General features: G+C 41.1%; 1 non-coding gene across 1 annotated transcript; it reads left to right on the forward strand.

Moving 5' to 3' along the window:
* The first annotated feature begins 3,350 nt into the window (after positions 1-3,350).
* On the forward strand, positions 3,351-3,469 carry LOC145395339 (5S ribosomal RNA). The gene has a single exon (XR_013896582.1). It is a non-coding gene; the product is annotated as a 5S ribosomal RNA (ribosomal RNA).
* The last annotated feature ends 19,409 nt before the right edge of the window (positions 3,470-22,878 follow it).

Raw genomic sequence — 22,878 nt, forward strand, 5'->3', positions numbered from 1 at the left:
TCAGAAGGGTGGATGTCAGGAGGCCGTGCATGCAGCTGTGTGTTGTCTTTAAGTGACTGAATGGAGCGGCCCGAGTGATCTGAGTGTGGATATGCTTCTGGAAGCTGGTTACTGAGGTGTTGCAAGGGGGAGAGATGACAGTACTTGTGTATGGTACCATGTGCTAGGTGTTGTTTTGATGTTCCCTTGGTGTGGGTGGATGTGCAGCCATGTACTGTAGTAGATGTTGTGGAGGCTGCAGCAAGAAACTGGGTGCCTCTCATGTCTGAGGTGATCCTTGACTTTTGAGGACTTTGGTTTCTTGACGTATTAGGTGGGTCTCTGTGGGTGTAGTAGCTGTGCAGCCTGTGATTATTTTTTAGGGCCTTGTTCTGTATGGTCTGTAGAAGGTGTTGTAGTGTTTTGGTCAGGTTAGAAGCCCAGGCAGGGCTTGCATAATTCATCACTGAACTTATGTATTGTTTGTATTCTGTGGTGGTGGTTTCTTTGTTGTGTCTGAATGTACCTCAAAGCATTGAGTCTTGGTGTTATTTTATTTTTAATGTTTGTGATGTGTTATTTTAATGACATTGATTTACTGTATGTTACACCAAGGATTTTGGGTGGGTGTGTGGTAGGTGGGTGTTGTTTATGGTGAGGTGTGGGATGTGATTGTGTTCTGCTGTCCAGTTTGTGAGAAGAGTCACTGTAGGTTTGGCTGGGGCTATTTTGAGCCTGTTTGCTTCAGAGTGAACCATTCATGTAGTGTGTTGAGGTAAAGGTTGAATGATGTGTGCAGCTGTGTTTGCATTTTGGTGTGTACATGTAAGTGTTATATCATCTGCACTTAGGAAGCTATATGTATCTGTGTTGTGTGAGGTGTGGAGTGCGTCATGCATGTATAGATTAAAGAGTGTAGGGGACAAAACAGATCCTTGGGGGACGCCGTTTGTGAAGTTTCTGATGTTAGAAGACTGACCGGCAAATGTTACGTGTGCACATCTGCCTGCTAAGTAGTTTTCCCATGCCATCTTTTTGTGTTATTGTGCATGTTTGTGTTGAATATTTTGTTTGTGAGGTTGTGGTGGGGGATGGCATCAAAAAAGCTTTGCTAATGTCTAGTGTGACTAGGAGTGTTCTATGTGGTGGCCTAGCTGAATTCATGCCATCGAAAACTCTCTGTGTGAGGGTCTGTAAGAAGGGGTGTTTGTGGAGTGCAGTGGCCTAAAGCCATGTTGTGACTGGAGCTAGGGAATGTGAGGTGTGACTAGTTGTAGTATCAGTCGTTCCAGTGACTTTAGAGGGTGCAAGAGGAGTGTGATGGGGGCGATGTGAGGGAGGGTAACATGGGGTCTTTGTTGGGTTTAGGGATAGTGATGATATTGCCATGCTTCCAGATGTTGGGTATTATGTTGTGTGAGTAGCTGTAGTTTCATATGTTGGTGAGTGCTTGTATGCCTTGTGGTCCTAGGTGTTTAAGGTGAATGTTGCTTATTTGTGTTGTCTAGTCCAGTCAGGCAGATGAGTGCTTAGAGGTTGTTAATGATGTGCTTCGTCTGGTTGTAAGTGAAAGGTGCGTAGTCTGGGTCTGTGGGGAACTGTCTCTTACGTCTGATGATACGTCCGGTCTTCCAGATGGGGGCGTTAGATGGCTGACTTATGAAAAGTGATTGATAGCAGTAGTGTTTGTTGTTTGTTTGAGGGTATGGTGTCTGTTGTTGTGATTGCAACATGTGACTGTGTGGTGTTGCTGTTTGGAAAGTGTGATGCTGTTTAGTGTTTTGTAGAGTTTGCTGATGTTTGTTCTGTGGTCAAGTGTTTGGAGGTAATTTTTCCCAGTTTAGTGTTTGCTGTTCCGATATTTTACTGAAGAACAGTAATCCCTAACACTGAAAACTGACAAAGCACAGGCATAGGTGGAAACACTTTAGCACCCAGTCTGGTGCACTAGCCATCACTGCCTCCCAGCTATATTCTCTCATATATTAAAAGTATATTATTTAGAATACTATAATTTTGTTTTAATCACTGTACGAAAAATTCATGGATGACCAAAATTGCGTGAAAAAATGTTTACGTGTGAGATTAAAAAGGGATTACTGTGGATTTGTGTGTCCAGTGAGTAAGCTCCAGTCTGGCCAGCGTAGGCCCCAGTGCTATGGTTGGTGCAGGTATGCAGGTCCCAGTGCTAAGGTTGGTGCAGGTATGGGCCAGATTTCCCTCCCCCTAACCTGTTCCTGTCTGACTCAGAGGCTGACCACTAGTGCCTGTAAGCACAGGAGCTGTCCCCCCAGCCTCGGGAGGGACAACTTGGACCAACACAGGGAAGGAATGAAGGTGGGTTGTCATTTAAGGTTCCAGTCTTAGTTTGCCCCAGGTGACTTTGGGAAGTTGAGCTGACATAACCCCTCTTTTATAATGGGTTTTCAAATCTACCGATTTAAGATAAAATCGGTATATGATAAGGTATGACCTGATGTAACCCCACTGTAAAACAAGTAATGACTGTAATTATTAATGCACTTGCACTGATATTTGGTGATAACAACAGTGTTCCAGTGGCCTTTCATGCAAGAGTAGAGGCCCAAAATGGAGATGATGGTTATGTAATGTAATGATTTCCAGGTCACACATTTCAGCACTTCACACCCAAAAATTATCTATCTATCTATTGCCAGACAGCCTTAATCCCGTAAGGAGGTGACCACAAACAAATCGTGCCTCCGCTTGTCCCCCCTGTCCCCCGCCATTTCACTGCCCTCTCCCCAGCTCACACACCCCGTCTCTCATATACCTCTCCACTCCATCCCATCCTCGGCCTCCCCCTCCCTCGCCTGCCCTCCGCTTCACTTACACTCTCACCGTTGGTCGCTCACTCTCCATCCTCTCCAAATGTCCAACCCACCTCATTGTTTTTCTCCTAATGTTTTCTGTCACATCCACACCACAACATTCCTTCACTTCCTCATTTGTCAGTCTGTCTCTCCATGTAACTCCACATGCTCCTCTCAAGTAACCCAGTTCCACTGCTCTCACTCTTGACTTGTGTCCTTCCAAAAAGATCCAATCTTCACTTCCTATACATCAGAGTTGGTATCATAATACAGTTACCTCTCAAGTAACACGAGTTTAAAAATAGTGTTTTCGTCTTAACATGAGCAAATATTTAAGGAGATAGCCTATGTTTAACTAACAAGGGTTTCTCGATTTAACGTGACTTTACACATCCATGCTGGTTTCAAATTAGCCACGCGCGCTTTGGACAGTCCCAAGCTGATAGACCGTGTGTGGCAGTTTAAGCATAAATACAATTGTTTATTTGTCTGTTGCTTAAACTGGTTTTATTCGAACTATAATATTCGAAAATGAAGTCTGACGGCCATACCACGTTGAGTACACCGCTTCCCGTCCGATCAGCGAAGTTAAGCAACGTTGGGTCTGGTTAGTACTTGGATGGGTGACCGCCTGGGAACACCAGATGCTGTTGGCATCCCTACGTGTCACGTGGGGTTGGTGGAGGATTAGTGCCCCTCCCTGTAAAACAATTAACTCTAAGCCCTTGGCCACCCCGTTTGGGATACATGGCATCTGGCAATGAATGAATGAAAAAAAAAGTCTGGCCCCATTCTGAGCAATTTGGCTCATTTTCGGACAAAATTTGGCCAGGAAAGTGATGGTAGATCTATAATGTTACAACTTGATGCTGCAGAACAGAAAGAAGAAAATCACTAAGACCAAGATAAAGCAGTTCTTTATGAAGAAGACAGAAAACTTAAAGGGAGTTACCTTCATCACCCGTAGCACGGGAGTCAGAGAAGAGGATGAGGCAGGACATCTGAGCGAGGAGAGACAAAAAATTTAGGGTGGGGAGCGGTGGGCGGTGGGGGAGCGGGGTAAGGAGGGACAGCAGCAGACGACGAGTGATGCATAGATGAAGTGAGGCTGTGTGTTGTTATTGTTTGTGACTTACTTACTGTAATGAAAATGTTGCTTTTACTGTTGTGTTTTTATGACCTACTAATGCATTAATAATGTTGAGGAACTTTCACAATGCCATGAATGAAGCAGAATTGAAAGAGAATCCACATAAAAAACAAAAACCGTATGTAATTGGGGAGAAGTAAACAACGCTTCGGCCTAACTAAGGCTCAAATGTTGTTTATTTCTCCCCAGATATACTGTTTTTGTTTTTTACGTGGATTTTTCTTCAAATTAATATTGTTGCTTTTAAGTTTAGAGTAGCATTACTCCCCAAATGGGTAGACTTTCCCAGAGTCCAAGAACGTAACCCCCAATATTACCATTGTTTCTTATGGGAAAACTATGTTTAAAAAAACGGGTTTTTAACTAATGCGACCTCTCTAGTAACCTAACCCTCACGTTATTTGAGAGGTTACTGTATTATCATGCAGCGACTTTTTTACTTCCATGTTCACTTCCTTATTTCTTATCATTGCTTTCAAGGAACGAACAACCATTCCAACTTGTTGTACCCTTTCATGCACTTCATCCTCCAAATTTCCATCTTTACTCATCACACTACCCAAGTACTGTACTTAACTGCACTCACTTAATATTGCACACTGTACTACAGTAATCCCTCGATTACTTGACGTAATAGAGCCATCGGTGTATCTGGACATGTATGAAATCCGGATACAGAGCAATAACCTACCTACCAATACCCTACCTCTAACCAACCTGTATGTACAGTACCCACCTTATTGTGGCAGCGTTCTTCGGTCTTTCAGTTATTTAGACACCAAAACACATATGGGAATATCCAATACAATGCTAGCAATAAGAAAACAAAGCATAAACAACAAAAATCCACAAATACCCTACCTATATGTTCAGTATCCCTCCATACTGTGGCAGTGTTCTTTGGTCTTTCAGTTAATTTAGACATCAGAACACATATGGGAATATCCAGTACAATACTAGACACTACGAGAATAATGCATAAACAACAAAAATCCACAAATAAATAAATGAAGAAGATGAAGGCTGCAAAAAGAATTTTAGTAAAGTATAGTACTGTACTTGCCACCCAGTGAATGGCGGACAAACATTGTGACCCGCTAGCCTCTAGTTGGTGTACAGTGTTTCTGTGTGGTCTTGTGGCTAATGTAAGAAGAGTGGGGACGTGAGGCAACTGCCACTGAACACAGTGAACACAGTGATGCCATGTCTCTACTGGCTGGCCAGTGACTCTGAGCATTTGGTAGGGAGGCAGACAGCCATTTCTACTCAGCTGGTGGAAAATGTTCTTTTACCTGCAAGCGGCTTGGTTCCAGAGGGGGGCCAGGTGACTTAGACCATTCGGTGGCAAGGTGGACAGCCATTACCACACAGCTTGTGGGTTTGGGTCTGTGTTACTTGCACACAGATATTAGCTCTGAGTGATCTGGATGGCTGGGGGACTTTGACCATACAATGAGGAAGTAGACAGCCATATTTGTTCAGTTTGTTGGTTAGGGTCTGTATTACCCACGCGCGGCTGATAGCCTCCGAGTGATCCAGGTGACCGGGACTTTGACAGTTTGGTAAGGAACCAGATGGCCATATTTGCTCAGCTTGTGGGTTAGGGTCCATTACCCACGTTTGGCTGGAGAGGCCACTCGGCCACCAAACCGATTTTTTTTAACTTGTAGGCCGCCCAACCAACGATGTCGAAAATTTTATATTTCGATAAGGACAAATAAATCCAGACATGGATATAATAGAACCAAGGCCTACCGTTTGGATACGGAGCATCTGGATAACAGAGTGCTTAATTTTTGCTAAGCCCTTGCACTGTTGTCTGGCAATAATAATGGCATTTCAGTGGCCTTTCATGCACAAACTAGAACAAAAGGCAATGATCACAGCAAATGTAAGCACTAAGTGGCCATTTTGGCTTGCGTGAGTCGCCACATCCGCACGAGATTCTCAGAAGCTGCTGTCGACAATTGTTGTGAAATCACAATTAATATCTTAACATTGTACCAAGAAGGGTATAACTTTTTTATTATTGTTGTAGTGATTTATCACATAACAGGGCATCATAAAACGAGGCTGCACTGCCAACATCTGTCTCTACTCTTTTCTCTCAATATCACTCCCTCACTGTCAGCTATGTTTGCCTCGCAACATCAATGATTAACAAAGCATACTGTTTCTTGTTTTATATTGCAGGGAACCAATTGCAAGCTCCTGGCCTCTGGTTTCTTCTTGCAAGCTCCTGGCCTTTGGTTTCTTCTTCCCTGCTATAAAAAAAAAAAAAAAAAAAAAAAAAAAAAATTTACTAACAAGAGTCATTCACCTCAAAGCAAATCCAGTATACAGTAGAGAAAACATCCACTGTTACACCTTAGTAACACTGCTGCCTCAAAATTGCTGTGGTTTTCTCGCTCTCTCTCTCTTACACACACACACACACACACACACACACACAATGGTGAAAGTAAAGAAAGACTTGGAAACAAGGATGGAAGAAAAAAGCATTAAGAAGGAAGTGAAAAGAATAATCCAAAACAACCCTAAGTTAGTCAGAGATTCAGTAGATATTAACAAATCTATGGTAATCCCTGGTATAGAAGAGGAAGAAGTATAAAACAAGATCTCAAAAGACAAAAAGGAGATGGCAAATGTAATGGGCAAATTGAAAGAAGTATCATAGGAAATCTGTAGTAAAGACATAGAGGAACACAAAAGGTTAGGGAAATATGAGAAAAGCAAGTCAAGTCCCCTAAAGGTAACCTTCCAGAGTGTAAACACCATGGAGGAGATACTAAAAAATGTAAAGAATCTTATGGAAAAAGAAGAGTTCAAAAATGTATGGATAAAAAGATGTCTAACATAAGAGGAACTGGAATTACTGAAAGAGAAGAGGGAGGGAGCAAAAACAAAATGAGGGAAGATCAGAGGAGGAGAAGAATAAATTTTTTTACAAAGTAATTGGATTGCAGGTATGAAGGTTGTACATAAACAGGAGGGAATAAAAAGGAGGAAGGTAGTAGAAAATTATGACAAGTATATAAACAAGATGATTAAGTTGATGTACTCAAATGTGGATGGAATGTTATATAAATTATTATAGATGAATGATTATGTCAGAAAATGAACCACATATAATATGCCTAACTGAAACAAAATTAACACCAAGGATATCGAATGACATCCTAATCTTAGAGGAATATAATATATGGAGAAGAGATAGGAACTTAAAAAAAGGAGGAGGAAATATAAAATTAACTAAGAAAAATCTAAAAGTCAAAGAAATAGAATTAGATATACCCTCACAAGTAGAACTGATTGCAGTAGAGATAAATACATCTGAAGGGAAAGTAATTGTAGCCAATTTGTACATGCCACCCAGATCAAACACATGGGAAAGAGACGAATATAAGGACCTGGCGGAGAGTACAATTCAAAGTTTAAGAGCATTACTACATAAAATGGAAGAGAAATAAAAAAAAATTATACTAACTGGAGAATTTAATACAAATATAAATTGGAATACTCTAGATATAATAAGCCAAGAAAGCTGTTGGGACCAAAAGCTCCTGGATCTTGTGCAAGAGTTTTTCCTAATGCAACATGTGAGGAAAGCTCCAGAAAAAGAGGACTCGATGTGCCCTCAATGCTAGATCTCATATTTACTAGGCAAGAAAACGACATTGACAATTTAATATATCACCCTCCATTCGGCAAAAGTGACCATGCAGTACTAAATTGCAATTTCAGGATTGCATATGACATAGATATCAGCATGAAAGTTACAAAAGAGCCTAAACCATAAAAAGGGAAAGTATCATGACCTAAAGAAGTACTTCTTAAAAACTGCTTGGGAAAAGGAGCTTAGAGGACAAGATTTAAATGCTATATATGAAAAATTCTGTGAACTTTATGAAATAGGAGTCCAGAAGTACATCCCACAGCACAAAGAAGCAGAAAAGAATAAAAAAGAAATGGTTCAATACAGAATGTAAAAAATCAAAAGAAAAATGAGATTTGTTGTGGAACAGATACAGAAGAGACAATAGTAAAAGGGCATATAATAATTACAGACAGGCAAGAAACGATTATACAAGAATAAGGAGGGAAGCCCAAAAACAGTTTGAGGAGGATATCATAAATAAAAGTAGTGATCAACCAAAGCTATTTTACAGCTACATCAGAAGCAAAACCAAAGTAAAAGATAAAATACTATCCATTACGGATGATGGAATCACCTACTGTATACACAAAGAGAAGGATATTTATGAAGCACTAAACAAGAAGTTCCAATCAGTTTTTACACAGGGAAAAATTTTGAGAGGGAATATGTGGAACATGCATGCCCACACATACTACCAGATATACAAACATCAGAAAAAGAAATACAGGAGGAGCTAAGTAAATTAGACAAAGGAAAAGCAAATGGTCCTGATGAAATTTCATGTTGGGTGCTACGTGAATGTGCAAAGAAGTTAAGTAAACCATTATTTTTAATTTTCAAGAAATCCTTGAGTCAAGGTAAACTACCTGACGTTTGGAAGAAAGCAAACATTGTTCCCTTATTCAAGAAAGGGAATAGACAATATCCACTTAACTACCGACCAGTATCACTAACCAGTGTTGTAGGCAAGGTATTAAAAAAGCTTATACGAAAAGCTTGGGTAAATCACCTAGGAGAACACAGTATGATAACAGAAAGACAGTTTGGTTTCAGAAAAGGAAAATCATGTGTTACTAATCTGTTGAGCTACTATGACAGAGTAACAGACACATCACAGGAAGGAGAAGGATGGGTGGACAGTATCAATTTAGATTTCAAGAAAGCATTTGACACAGTACCACACCAAAGACTTTCATGGAAACTGTACCATCAAGGAGGATTTCGTGGCAAACTGTATTGTTGGATGGAAGATATTCTCATGAAAAGAAAAATGAGAACAGTACTAAGGGGAAATTACTCATCATGGAAAGAAGTGACTAGTGGAGTACCACAGGGCTCAGTGCTGGCACCAATCATGTTTTTAGTGTATATAAATGATATAGACGTAATGCTGGAAATGAAAGCTATCTATATATGCTTGCAGATGATGCAAAAATACAAAGGAGAATTACTAAAACAGATTCTTGTAAAGAGCTACAAGAAGAATTAAATAAACTTCATGAATGGAGTAATACATGGCAAATGGAATTCAATGTGGACAAGTGTCATGTAATCAAGTTTGGTAAAAGTGGAAAAAGACCTGATTGGGATTATACATTAGGAAATAAAACCCTACACACATCAGAAAGAGAGAAGGACCTAGGTGTGATTGTCAATAACAGACTATCTCTGGCTGACCACATCAGTGAGAAGGTACGGAACATGTATACACTGCTTGCCAATATGAGAATAGCGTTTACATACATAAATGAAGACATGCTAAGAAAGATAATAACATCATTCATCAGACCAACCCTGGAGTATGCAACAGTAGTCTGGAGTCCTCATCTCGAAAAACGCATCGAGAAGATTGAAAAAGTTCAAAGGGCTGCTACAAGATGGGTACCAAGCTTAAGGGATCTAAGCTACAAAGAAAGACTAAATAAACTGAATCTACCAACACTACAGGATAGAAGGAAAAGAGGTGACATGATTATGCTATATAAATGCACATCAGGGAAGGAGAAAATAGACATAAATGATTACTTAACGTATGGGAAGCATCAGCAAGAGGACACTGCAAAAAACTGCATGAAAAGAGAGGTGATAAAGACGTAAGGAAATTTAGTTTCCCAAACAGAGCACTTGATCAGTGGAATGCACTATCGAATGAAATAGTGTGTGCCAAAACAATTCACAAATTTAAGGATGTGTACGATAAATATGGTTTAAGACACGGGACAGTACGAGCTTGACTCATTCCTGTAAAGATACAATTAGGTAAGAACACACACACACAAAACATGGCGAGCGGAGGCAGTCAAACTCTTCCCAGTAAAGTAAAACTTGATTTTGCAGTACTGAGCTCAATACAGAAGAAAGAGAATTTACTAATAAATTAGGATGGAGGAGAATTCTAGAAGTTTCGAGTATCGTGGAGAGGCTGCTGAAGAGACTGGAGAAAGTGGAAAATGTGGCAAATGAGCTAAGGGCTGAAAGTACAGTATTGAATTATGGCAAAAGTTGGAAGCAAATGAGGAGGATACAAATGGGGTTATTTCTGATCTACCATATTTTGAGAGAAAAATGTAAACTTTGAGTAAGAAGACAGAAGAAAATGAAAATGTTAAGAAAACTATCAAATATATCAAAGGACTGCATAAGGAATGGAAGACCGAAAAGGAGGAGGTGTAACTGAACTTCACGGACATAAAGGAAAAACCAACTGAAGGAAAAGGTAGAAAGTGTTATAAAGGAAAAGGGAAATCTGGTAAGGGAAACAGTTAAGAAGAAGAAAGTAGTAGTTGTTTTGGGGGTTAACAAGGATTTAATGCCAGTCCATCACATCAGAGAGAAGCAGGAAAAAATGGTGGCTAAAAAGATAATAGAGGAAGTTCAAGAGACAGAAGCAGCATTGGGTGAAGAAACTGAAGAGGTTCACAGGTTAGGAAAGTATGAAGAAGGAGGTGAGAAACCCAAGAAAATCAAACTCAAGTCATGGACTGCTGCTAAAGAAGTTATTGCAAGGTCATGGAAACTGGCTAAGGAAAAGGAGTTTAAGAAAATTTTGATCAGGAAAGATATGAATGCGGAAGAAAGACCTAAAACAAGTGAATTAAAACAAAGAAGCCAAGGTTAAAATGCAAATGAGAACAGAGCGGGAGAAGAAGAAATTCTACTAGAGAGTTTTTGTACCTAAAGCTGAGGAAGTGGTACAGGAATGCAGCTGGGGAGGAAGAATCAGCTTAAAAGAAGTAAGTAAAGGATGGAAAGTTTCATACACAAATGTTACTGGGTTGATATCTTCACTTGACGAGACTAATGACCACCTGAGGGTACATAAGCCAGACATTATGGGATTGGTGGTAACTAAATTGAATGACACAGAAGATATCATAGGAACTGGTTAAGGACACTACAATGTATGGAACAGAAACACACTTCGAAAGAGGGGAGGTGGAGTAATGATACTGCTAAGGAAAGACATGGTTGTGGACAAGGTTGAAAAGGGTGAGGGTATGGCAGAGGTGATCAAAAAAAGTAATGGCGGAAAAAGGGACCTCGCAGTGATCTATGTTCCACCCAAGACCAAAGCATGGACTAAGGGACAATATGAAGGAATGCTTACAGACACCAATGAATGCTTGGAAAGATACATAAACACAAGTAGTGACATAGTAATGATGGGAGATTTTAACTGTGAGAAAGTTTGCTGGGAAGGTTCGTACACAGAAGGTGGAAAGGAGTCATGGAGAAGTAAAATGTTAAGTATCGTAATGAGTAACATCATGACACAGTGGATTAGAGAGAATACAAGATTCAGTGGATATGAAGAACCCTTTGGATCCACTACTACTTAAAAAAAAAAAAAAAAAAATCATCATCATCTGCACCTCCTTTCCCACCCTAGGGCAGGGTAAGGTGTAGCAATGTCCAGACAGCACAAACCTGCCCAATCCAAATAGGCCATGCTTCCATTCACTCATCATTCAAGCCCCTGGAATCCTGGCTCTACCAGATACGCCAAAAAAATTCACCACAGACGCTGCCATGCTCACAATAGGTGCCAAAATCCCATATTATGCACTTCTCCTCACAACATTCATCCACCCAGCTCGATCTCTTGCCAGTTCCCTAGCCTCACCAACTTCCAATCCTCTCTTCCTGTAACACTCATCCACCATATCTCTCCACCTTCTGCTTGGCCTACCTCGCCTCCTCCCTCCTTCAAATTCGCTCAGACATACCTTTTTCACCACTCTATTGTTATCCATTCTTTCCACATGACCATACCATCTCAGGAAACTCTCTTCGATTCTGGTGTCCACCAACTTCCTCACTCCACACCTGTCACAAATCACATTATTTCGTATCCTATCCACCCTCTGTACTCTACATACATTCCTCAGCAGTCCCATCTCCACCGCTCTTACTCTTGACTTTTTATTATCATGCCACACCATAGTCTCACACCCATATGTTAAAGTTGGCACTAACACTGCCTTATGTAAGCCTCGTGCAGCTGCAACACTCAAGCCTCTTTCTTATCAAGGCATTCATTGCACCAGCTACTTTTCTTCCTTGTGTCCCTCTACTTTCAACTTCTTTTGCACATTTTCCTCTCTTTTTCTATCACTGTATGCAAGTACCTGAACTCTCTCACCAATTCCAGTCTTCCTCCATTCACTGTGACATCACACTGGGAGTCACCTTCTCTCTCAATAACCATCACTTTACTCTTCTCTGCATTTACTCTCAAGGCACGACACTCACAGACACCAGCAAAACTCTGCACTAGGCTACCAAGTTCTTGTCCGGTACTTGCAAGCAGTACTGCATCATCTGCATACAACAAATTTGAGATATTCGAACTATCACCATTCACTACCAATGCCATCCCTCTCTCCATTGCTTGTGTTTTTACTTCTCTCATCACACAACCTTGTCGCACGCCCACACTGATCATGACCCATTCATTTAGATGCCCATTACCCCTTACACATGCTTTGATACCATCATAAAAACTCTTGACTGCACCTAGCAGTTTATCATCTACACCCTCCGTGCGTAAAACTTTCCACAATCCGTCTCTGTTTACTTTGTCGTATGCTTTCCAGATCCATAAATGCTATAAACACCTTATGGTCCTTCTCACAAGCCTTCTCTGATATCTGTCTCTACTGAATATACTTGATCCACACATCCTCTGCTACTCCTAAAGCCACCCTGTTCATTACTCACTAGGACTTCTGATATCTCTCTTACTTTCTCTATAATAATTCTTCCATATATCTTCCCTACCACACTCAATAAACTTGTGCCTCGATAATTTTTGCACTCATTTCGCTCACCTTTATTTTTGTACATGGGTACAATCACAGTCTTTTCCACTCTGCAGGCACAGTTTCACTCATCCGTGCATTCTTACAAAGCTCTTCATTCCACTCTCTCCACTACATTTAAGCATCTCTGCATACACCTCATCAAAAAAAGGATATTATTGAAGAGATGAAATACAACTGCCCATTAAGAAAAAGTGACCACATACTCTTTGAGTACATAATTAAAGAAGAAAGAGATGTGGCAAGTTCAGAATCACATAGAAATTGACAATATAATTATGGTAAAGCTGATTTTGACAAGCTAAGAAAATACTCCACAGAAACTGTCTGGATAAATTTCAACAAGGAAAGACGTACAGGCAAACCCCAGTTTAACCCGCCGCATCCAGACAAATTTTTCACCAATCCTCCTCCCCCCATCCTGGCAGAATTTCGAAAAAAAATTTTGGGCTAAAACCTCCGCTTATTATTAGAAACATTGAAAATTCTGAGAGAAAGTGCTCAGTTGCGTTTACTGATACGGTACAGGTAACAGTACCTTCACCTTGGTACTGTGTTCTCTCAGGCCAGGCTCCAGAGAAAACGTTTTCCATGGGAGGGGTAACTATTCCAAACCATTGAAAGCTGGTTAGATATTTAATTATTTGGTACGAATTTATATGTAGTACAGGAGTATATTGGTTTTCAGACAATAATATAGGCGACATAAGCGTTGTTCACTCACCAAACACATCAACATATGGCACCTTCTTTTACGACATTACCGCCTCATCATTTCTCCTTCTTTCTTCCTCAGACTTGTTTCCTCCTTTGTCCTCCACCTCAGGAATCACTTTCACCTTGAATTTCGTCATTGGAGAGACAATGGTGCAACACGTCTTTACTGGCCAGGTCACTGCTAACAGGTGAGCTGCCGAGAAAATGGCATGCGGGGGGTGGAGGGAATCAGGTGGGGCCAGGCATTATCCCCACCTGGTGCTGGGTAGGGGAAGGTCTCCCACATATGCCTACCAAAAATCACCCTTGAAACTTGAAAAATGTAAATGAAGGACCTCGCAATTGCAAAATGTATGGATACGTTGTCGGGTGTCACTGTGACAAAACGTGGCAACTTATCCATACGTCGTCGGGATGCCTCGGGTTACTGATGCAATTGGTTGAAGTATAAACCCATCACTAGGCGAGATAAAGTATCTTGGGGTAGACTTAACATGTAAAGTATAGAGATGCATTTTTGGGTTGGGTTTCCCCTCCAGCAAGTACTAAACCCACTCAAATAAGTCCAAAAAAAAAGTTTAGAGCCAATCTAAATGGCCTAACAGCTGTAAAAGAAGCTAACCTCAGCCAAAAACCAGTGCCTGTCTCGCTTGTACCCAGTCAAGGTCACTGGAGAATGTAATCTCGGACTCTTATTCAAACTCGGTAGAGAAGATGCACCAGCACTATATCGAATCCCACCATCACAGTCCTGGGACAGTAAAATAAACATCTTTTATGCATAAAAATTATGTATGAATGATGCACAACCGTCAAGGCACTAACTGCTGTGACAGAGAATCACTGATGCTTGACGGGGAATGCAATTAACGATGCGACCGGGATAGCCTTTTCAATGGCCCCACTTTATGTCATTTTAATTACTGTTCTGGTTGCTGAGCTCCTTTATTTTCTTCTCTCTTATTTTCCAACATTTATTTTGAAATTCCTTTGTATTCTAAAAGTGTTTCCCTTGAACAGCCCAAATGTAAACACATGATTTATCACTCAATGATGCGATCGGGATAGCCTTTTCAACAGAACCTCTTTGTGTCGTTTTAGTTACAGTTCTGGCTGCTGAGCTCCTTTATTTTATTCCTTATTATTTCCCAAAATTTATTTAGAAATTCCTTTGTATTTTCAAAGCATTTTTCCTTGAACAGCCCGAATGTTAATACATGATTTATCAATGTCACAGTTTTCATCAACGAAAGAAAAATTTACTCTTAAGGCTTTCACAATTACAGTACTAATATTTATTCAAAACTATTATTATGTATTCCATGACAGGTTAGATGTTCAATGGTCAAACACCAAATATTCTTCGTTGAGCCACCTAGTTGTCCACACTGTTTTGTACCTCGTCTGATGGGTGAGAATCTATACCCCAAATGACACTGTTCACTCCACCTATGAATAAAACACATTAATCTAAGTCTAAAAACAGTTTATATATCAACCTAAACACAAAATTTAAGTGTAAAAGATTATCAAAATTGGTAAATAAAATCAAAACCCATCGCAAAACCTGGGGTAGGCCTACAATAGGTGAGGCAGGGTGGTATTTCTACTCCCATCACTATTCCGGGGTATCACATCTAGGGGTATCATAAATTGCGGTTTGTCTGTACTCAAGTGGGAGGAGTTTTTAAGCATATACTGTACTAGGATGGAGTTGAAAGATACGTACCAAAGGTGAAGATCAAGGAAAGAAACAAGTAGAAGTGGTTTAAAAAGAGATGCGAAAAATCAAGAATGAAATGCAAAGAGGCTTAGAGAAGATGGAGATGAAAGAGAAGAAAAACAATCTATGGGAGAAATATAAACACTGGAAAGGAATTCAAAGAGAAGAAATTACAAAGAAGAGTGTAGTAGACACATGCAAGGATGAACCAGTGCTCTTCTACAGATATGCACACGGAAAATTCAAAAACAAGGAAGGGATATACAGAATGAAAGTAGATGGAGTCATTTACGAGAATCCAGGAGCACTGGCTGAGGGGATGAACAAATGTGTTCAAACCGTTTTACAAGAGAGAGTGAATTTAGTGAAAATAATGACAGACCCAAGGACTTAGTGTTGGAAGAAATACAAGTAGATATACAAGATATAATGAAATCCATGGAAAAACAAGATGTTAAGAAAGCACTGGGACCGGATGGAGTGTTTAACCGGATAAAAGATAAGTGTAGAAAGGAATTAGCAGGAAAGATACACGACATCATTATGGGCTCACCAGCAAAAAATGAAGTCCATCGGGACTGGAAAAGAGCAAATGTGGTCCCCATATACAAGGGACGAAACAAGGAAGAGCCACTGAGTTATAAGCAGGTATCACTAACCAGCGTTGTTGCAAAAATTGTGAGATTATAGTGAAAGACCAATTCAAATACCCTGAAGGAACTAATACAGTAACAGACTGTCAATTTGGCTTCAGGAAAGGAAGGTCATGTACTACAAACCTACCGTACTAAGCTTTTACTCAAGAGTGATAGACAGTACACAAGAGAGGGATGGATGGATTGATTGTGTCTTTTTGGACCTAAAGAAATCATCTGAGAAGGTTCCACACAGGAGATTGTTGTGGAAACTTGAACAGACAGGTCTAAAAGGAGCTTTACTTAAGTCGATGAAAGATTTTTTGGAGGACAGGGAGATGAAAACAGTTGTAAAGGACAAGTAGTAGGAGTGGTATAATGTAATTAGTTGTGTACCTCAAGGGTCAGTTTTGGCACCAGTATTGTTCTTGGTAAATGATATGGTGGAAGGAACAGACAGTTATATAAGTCTATTTGCGGATGATGCTAAACTATTAAGGAAAGTGAAAAATAAGGAAGACTGTAAACAGCTGCAATGGACCTTGATATACCTGTCTGACTGAAGTCAAAGATGGAAAATGTAGTTTAATGCAATGGAATTTGGAATGAGTACAAAGAGACAAACAGGAAAATACAGAATGGGGAACAAATGGATCAGGAAAACTAAAGAAGAGAATGACTTAGGGGTACTGTTTTCAGACAACCTTTCAGCAAAAAATCACATAATCAAGATCACCAGAGATACATATAACCTTTTGAGAAATATAAGAGTTGTGTTTATTTATCTGGATAAAGAGATGATGAAAATGACGACTGTATCAATGATTCGCCCGAGGCTGGAATATGCAGCAGTGGTATGTGAGTGCGTTTGTGTACAGTAATGAGTAACCCATTGACTGCGGCTGTATCATATATGATTTCCTACTTTCAAAAATTTCGCCATCAGAAATGGCATGAAATAAATCAGCTGGCTACTCATGGCACCCTATAGAATATTGCCATACAAAGATTATGCATTTTTACGAGGAGCAAAGCTCACCTCAGCTACCAACAAAATGACGAGGGTAATGGTACAAAATCTTCTCCATGCCGCCACTGGCAGTAGCCCAAGCAAATCTATCTATCTATCTATCTATTGCCAGACGCCTCAATCCCGTTTGGGGTGGCCACAAACAAATCGCCTCCAAGTCGCCCTGTCCCCCGCCATTTCACTGCCCTGCTCCCAACTCACACCCCCCTCTCTCATATACCTCTCCACCCCATCTCTCCATCTCATCCTCGGCCTCCCCCTCCCTCTTTCCCCCTCCACCTCACTCACATACACTCTCTTCGTCAGTCTTTCACCCTCCATCCTCTCCACATGGCCAAACCACCTCAGTGTGTTCCTCATAACGCTTCCTATCACATCCACATCAACACCACAATGCTCCTTTATATCCTCATTCGTCAGCCTGTCTCTCCCAGTGACTCCACAGGCTCCTCTTAAATAACTCATTTCCACGGCTCTCACTCTTGACTTGTGTCCTTCCAACAACGTCCACGCTTCACTTCCGTACGTTAGAGTTGGTATCACAATACTGTCATGTAGTAACTTTTTCACTTCCATGCTCACTTCCCTGTTTCTTATCACTGCTTTCAAAGAACCAGCAACCTTTCTTCCCTGCTGTACCCTTTCAAGCACTTCACCCTCCAAACCTCCATCCTTACTCATCACACTACCCAAGTACTTAAACGTACTCACATTTTCCAATTCCTCACCATCCAACCTCGCTGTACATTCACTGACTTCACCTCTCTCAAAGACCATCACTTTACTCTTCCCTACATTCACCTTTAGATTCCGTTTCCTACACACTCTCTCAAACTCATCCACCAAGCCTTGCAGCTCTCCTTCGTCTTCACTCAACAACACGGTATCATCTGCAAACAACAGTACAGGGAGTTTCCAAACACTATCCTCTCTCACCAGGGCCACTCCAACATCCACTACCCTACCTTGTACCTCTTTTATTACCCCATCCATGTACAGATTGAACAACCATGGAGACATGACACATCCCTGTTTCAACCCAACTTTCAAAGAGAAAAATTCATAGTTCACCATCCACACGCACTGCAGCCTTCGCACCATCGTACATACTCTTCACAGCATTCAACAACTTCCCATCTACTCCATATATTCTTAACACTTTCCACAATCCTAGTCTATCCACCCAGGTCATATGCTTTCTCCAAATCCATGAAAGCCGCATACAACTTCTTTCCCTTCTCTAGAAACTTTTCCACTAAAGATCTGAGAATGAATATCTGATCTACACAACCTCTTCCCTTCCTAAAGCCTCCCTGTTCTTCTCCAACTAATTTCTCTGTTCTTTCTCTAACTCTGTCAATAAGTATCCTACCATACACTTTTCCTATTATACTAAGAAGACAAATGCCCCTATGATTACCACACACTTCTTTTTCCCCTTTTCCTTTGTACAAGGGAATAATTATACCTGACTTCCAATCCTCTGGGACTCTACCTTCCTCCCAGGCCAATCTGCACATCTTCCACATCCATTCTACTACTATCTCTCCCCCATGCTTCAACATTTCACCACACACTCCATCAATTCCTGGGGCTTTCCCTGATTTAACTTTCTTCATTGCTTCCACAACTTCTATCCTACTGATTTCTTCCTGTCTTCTCACCTCCCTCCTTCTCCCAGCCATTCCCCAGCCACTTATACTTGCATTACTTCCATCCTCCACGTTCAACAATTCCTTAAAGTGTTCTCTCCATCTGCTCACTTTTTCTCCCTTCTCCACTAGTAATCTACCATTTTTATCTTTCACTCCCCTGCTAACTTCACTTCCACCCTGTCTTACTCTTTTCACCTCTTTCCAGAACATTTTCTTACAGTCCCTCCACTTTACACTCAAATTCCTTCCAAATTCCTCATCCACTCTCTTCTTACTCTCTCTTACTAATCTTTTCACCTCTCTCTTCCTTTCTACATATAACTCTCTCTTCCACCTCTCAACTTCTTCCACGTCCCTATTTCTCATCCATTCATTGTATGCTTTCTTCTTTTGTGCCACAGCCCGTTTCATCTCTTCAGTCCACCACGCTGTTCCTTGCACCCCCCTCCGTCTTCTCTTCCTTCCACACACCACATCACATGCTGCACATATTTCTTCTGTAAATATTCTACACACACCTTCCACGTCCCCCATCTGCTCCAACTCATATTTGCCCAATCGTTCCAAATATTGGATGAAATCTCTGGATGAGTGTAGTGATGATAGTGATACGTTGTTAGATGATGACAGTGATGGTTCAGATGCTGATTTACACCTTATCTGATCGCGAGATTGACACTGACGACACAGTGCAACCATAACACATCGTTTGCCTAGCACCACTGCACAGGAAATATTTATTACTTCACGGACCTGTTTCAGAGGTAATTTTTTTGTTTGCTATATTGTGTTGTATACCATCAAACTAGTGATTTTTTTCTTTATTTTTTGATGGTATTATTTTTTTTCTAATACTGTTTCTAAATAATCGAAAACTGCCGCACACTGGATGTATAAGTAAACAAACACTGATGCAGTGAATGGGGTAAGGATGGAAGGTGAGAGGGTGAAGAGCTTGAATGGGTACAACAAGGAAGAAAGGTTGCTCGTTCCATGAAGCAGTGATAAGAAACAGGGAAGTGAGCAGGAAAGTGAAAAAGTTACTGTATGACAATATTATTATTCCAACTCTAAAGTATGGAAATGAAGCTTGGACCTTCTTGGAGGGACACAAATCAAGGGTGAGAGCAGTGGAAATGAGTTACTTGAGAGGAGCTTGTGGAGTCACATGGAGAGACAGACTGACAAATGAGGAAGTGAAGGAGCATTGTGGTGTGAATGTGGATGGGGTAGAAAAAGTTAGGAGAAACACCTTGAGGTGGTTTGGCCATGTGGAGAGAATGGAGAGCGAGAGACTGATGAGGAGAGTGTATATGAGTGAGGTGGAAGGGGGTAGAGGGTGGGGAGGCTAAGAATGAGATGGAGGGATGGAGTGAAGAGGTGTGAGTGAGGGGGGTGTGAGATGGGAGTAGGGCAGTGACATGGCAGGGGACTGGGTGACATGGAGGAGATTTGTTTGTGGCCACTCTTTACACTACAGGATTAAGGCAGATGGTAATAGAAAGATAGACAGGCATGGTCACTACATAAGAAGAAGGATAAAGAAGGATTGAAAAAATACAAAGAGCAGCAACGAAGATGATACCTGGCTTGAGAGAATTACCGTATGAGGAAAGACTGTCGAGACTAAATCTCCCAACCCCAGAAAAAAGAAAAGAATAAGGGGAGATTTGATTAATGTGTACAGAGTATCCAAGGGAATGGAGAAGCTTCATGGGGAGGACCTGTTTTTGTGGGAAGAAAGAGAAATGATGGGTCATGGAAAAAAAAAATTAAAATGGACCACAAGCCCAAGAGACATCAAGAAATACAGCTTCCCTTACAGAACTATTGAAGCATGAAACAACCTGGATAATGAGGTGATAAATGCCAAGGATATTCATGATTTCAAAACCAAGCTGGATGTAGTTATGGAGACGGGACAGTACGAGCATAGCTCTTTTCCCGTAAATCACAACTGGGTAAATACATCTAGGGACACACACACACACACACACACACACTTGACAAGTATGAATAGAAAACAAATGCATGATGAACACATCATGGAAATTACAGATGAGCACAAGGGGTGGAAGAAAATTCTATCTATATACCTAGGCTGCTTCCCCCAAGGAAAGGGAGGTAGCCGAGACAGGACGACACACTCCCCATTTACTCATCCATTCAAACACATTCATTCGCATCTTAGCCCCAAGGGGAGAACGGACAGATTCTCACCGCACCACACCGCACAAGGGTCGACTGTGCAATGCAATCAGTGACATCCGCAGCAGGGCCCGACAGCAGAGCTGCTTTACCCCTGCCACATCATAGCAGACCCATCCCCTTACCCGCACCTGACCTGACTAGCTGATCAGACCAAATGCGGAAGAATATCCCCTAAGGGCTGCGTCATCACTTATTCATTTACAATTTCTCTCCATTTATTTCCGTCAAGCACAGCCACTCTTCCTTGCTCAACTGACATCCCTCTCGCATCCAGTGCTCTCTTCACACTGTCCATCCATCCTATTCGTGGTCTTCCTCTCAGCCTTACACCTCTCACATCAGATCTAGTTATCTTTTTCACCAATCGCTCATTATCCATTCTCTCCATATGCCCAAACCATCGCAACACCCTCTGCTCAACTCTACCAGCCATCTCCCGAACAACTCCAGTACTCCTTCGCACTTCATCATTTCGCACTCGATCCATACGCGTCACTCCACACACTCCTCAGACACCTCATCTCCTTTACATTCAAACTTTTCCTCTCTGCTACACCCATATTCCATGTTTCAGCCCCATATAATGCAGTCGGTACCACAACACCCTCATACAACCTTCTCTTTACATCTATTCTAAGCGAACGACATCTAAACACTTTTTTCATTCCTCCCAGCACCTTTCCTACTTCATTTATTCTAAACTTCACTTCTGCATCTATTCTTCCATCCACAGCAACATGTGACCCTAAATATTTAAAACACTCTACCTCCTCAAGCAACTCGCCATTCAAAGCTATATTCATCCCCCTACCATCTACCAACCTCGTACACTTTAACACTTTACTCTTACTTTCATTTACTTTCAATTTCCTCCTTTCACACAGCCTTCCAAACTTCTCTACCAACTGTCTCAATCTCTCCTCTGAATCAACCACCAGTGCAGTATCATCTGCAAACAGCAGCTGCTTCAGATTCCACTCTCCACCATAAACCTTCACCAGACTCAGACCTCCACCTAAAACTCTTGCATTCACCTCCCTTACAACACCATCCATGTAAATATTAAACAACCAAGGCGACATCACACATCCCTGTCGCAGCCCCACTCTCACAGGAAACCAGTCACTCACAGCATTTCCCACTCTTACACACGCTCTACTATTTACATAAAAACTTTTCACTCCTTTTAGTAACCTACCATCAAGTCCATACAATCTTACAACAAGCCACAAAGCCTCCCTATCAATTCTATCATACACTTTCTCTAAATCCATGAATGCCCAAAACACATCTTTGCCTTTCGCTAAATACTTTTCACACACTTGTCTCACAGCAAACACCTGATCCACGCATCCCCTCCCTCTCCTAAAGCCACACTGCTCTTCACCAATCACTCCCTCTGTACCCTCTCTAACTCTCATAATTAACACTCTAAAAAATAAATTTTAGAACAGAAGAGAATGGAAAACCAGGAAAAGGTGGAGAAGGAAATGGTTAAAGTACTAAAAAGTAAAGAATCTTTAGTCAGGGATGTGGCAGATAAGAAAAAATGTGTGATAATTTCAGGATTGAAAGAAAAGCCTATGTCAAAATGATCAGAACGGAAAAAGAAGAACAGAGAAGGGCTAAAGAGAGAGTATCAATAGTTATGGAGGATGACAACAAAGCTCAAGAAGATACTGAAGAGGAGTTTAGGCTGGGATGATACACAGAAGGATAGAGCACGGCCACTGAAAGTTAAGTTTTGGTTGCAGGTCACAGTAAACAAGATCGTTAATAGGACATGAAAACTAGTTGACAAGGAGGGGTTCCAGAATGTCTGGATAAAGAGAGATGCAAATTAGGAAGAAAGAGCTAAAAGGAAGGAGCTTGTCAAGGAAGCTAAGGAAAAAACAAGAGAATGAGGGAAGAGAAGACAGTTTTACTAGGGAGTTATGGATCAAAAATTGAGGAAGTGGTACCGAC

The sequence above is a fragment of the Coenobita brevimanus genome, chromosome 30 (genome assembly GCF_032717465.1).
Source record: "Coenobita brevimanus isolate Jiangsu-jjx chromosome 30, ASM3271746v2, whole genome shotgun sequence".
Lineage (NCBI taxonomy): Eukaryota > Metazoa > Arthropoda > Malacostraca > Decapoda > Coenobitidae > Coenobita > Coenobita brevimanus.